Genomic DNA, 2,074 nt, shown 5'->3' with positions numbered 1-2,074 from the left:
CAGAAGTAGATCAACGCTCACAATGGGAAAAGTACTTACCTCTTGTAGAGTATGCGTATAATGATACTATCCATACTTCTAACGGAAAAGCACCTTTTGAAATCATAGAGGGAAGACCTAAAAGCCCCTACTACTTAAAGTACGTGGGAAGATCTTCGCTGCGGATGAGTATAGCCGTGACCTGCAAGCATCTTTTCAAAACATTAAGGAGGCTATATCCATCTCTCAATTGAGGAAAAAAGCTGTTGCTGATAAGCATAGAAGGGCCTTAACATTTCAAAGAAAATGATTGGGTCTTACTTAAGTTTCCTAAGGCTCGATTGAGGCAAACGATGGGCCAAAAACCTACGGGCCATCAAAAGTATTATGCTAAACTAGCAAAAAGATACTATGGTCCTTTTCAAATTTTGAAGCCAATCAATGAGGTGGATTATCAACTCAAGTTACCTAACCATTGGCTCATACAAAATGCTTTTCATGTGAGCCTACTTAAGACCTACAAAGGAGAGCCTCCAAATGAACCGATTATTGAAGACCCTCCCGAGATCGAAGACCAAGAAGAGGTGCTACAACTCGAAGCTATCCTTCGGCATGAAAACAAGGTACTACGACATGGTAAGATTATCCGACAGTGTCTTATTAAGTTCAAAAATTATCCTTTTGAAGATGCTAGATGGATTGCAAGATCCAGCTTAAGGATAGTATGAACCTTGTCAACGTTTACAATGCTACATTAGAGTAAGCAAATGTACATGTTTCTTTTAAATGATCAATCTTTTGTCTTATAAGACTAAGTCTCTCTTTATTGTGCACAAATTTAAGTAGTATGCATACTAAGAATCATGTTTGTGATGACGACGTCTCTCAAACACCATGTAGAATTTGTCACTCTACTTGGGAGGTTAAAATGGACTAAAGAGCAGACATGCTTGCGGCAGCTATGTCTCCCAAGCACCAAATGGATTAGTCATCCATCTTGAAATGATGTCGTATGGTAAAAAGGGATCTTCTACCCACTAAGACAAATTGACTAATGACTATGGCTTTATCTCTTTTACCTCATAGTTGAGGACGACTATGATTTCAAGAGAGAGGTAATGTCCTAAAATCTAATATCTAACCAACCCAAATGATTTTCTCATATTAAAATGATCATTTAATGTGTTTACGGATATATCTCAACACGGGGTCAATGGTAAAGGTGTCAAAATGAGAGATGTTCTGTCAAAGAGCAATGCTACCTAATGGAGCTTAAAAGACCTTAGGGTTAGCTTCATTAAAGACCTCCAAAAGTTAGTGTTAAAAAGTCCTTTGACCTTATGCAAGCTAGGGCTAACCTCGAGGTGGGAATCGTACCCAAACAGGAGGTACTAAGACGCTGAAAGTGGTTGTGGGAACCTTCTCCAAAGCTTAAGGTGATTTTTATGCTTAAATGACTAAGGTTTTTGAAATGTTAAATTCAAAGATAAGTTCTCCAGAGGCATGAACGTCCATGCTTGATTGATTGACTAAGGCTCGAAGTATTCAATTCAAAACAAATGACTTAAGAAGCATAAAAGACACATGCTTGTTTGATTGAATAAGTCATTGAAATATTCCATTCAACCAAATGACTTAATAAGCATAAAAGACACATGTTCAAATGATCCTCTACATGTGGCCCTCATGATGTGCTTGAATGTTATTGGTTAGGTTTTAAAGAGGTCCAATGAGAATTTAGATACATAAAAATAAATAATGAAGCTCTTTCTCCCAAAAGAGGAAAAAACAGGACACATGTCCAAAGAAAATAATAAAATAATACGCGAGAGAGAGAGAGAGAGAGAGAGAGAGAGAGGGAGGGAGGGTGGACCAAGCATGAGAGTGGGGTATAACCTCCCACACACACACGCACATTCTCTCACTATGTGGAGTGCAAAAGGCAAGAGCTCCAATCTCCTTTTCCAAGTTTGTTGAGAAGTGGAGAGCCTACACACAACACTCTTGGCTATGGAATGCAAATCCAACCAAGAGCCATGATTCGATGCTTAAGCTTGCCATCTTCTTCATCTTCATTACTATGCTATTATGCTAT

This window comes from Adiantum capillus-veneris, unplaced genomic scaffold (genome assembly GCF_014529385.1).
Source record: "Adiantum capillus-veneris isolate H3 unplaced genomic scaffold, ASM1452938v2 Hic_scaffold_325, whole genome shotgun sequence".
NCBI lineage: Eukaryota > Viridiplantae > Streptophyta > Polypodiopsida > Polypodiales > Pteridaceae > Adiantum > Adiantum capillus-veneris.
This window is presented reverse-complemented; position numbering follows the sequence as displayed.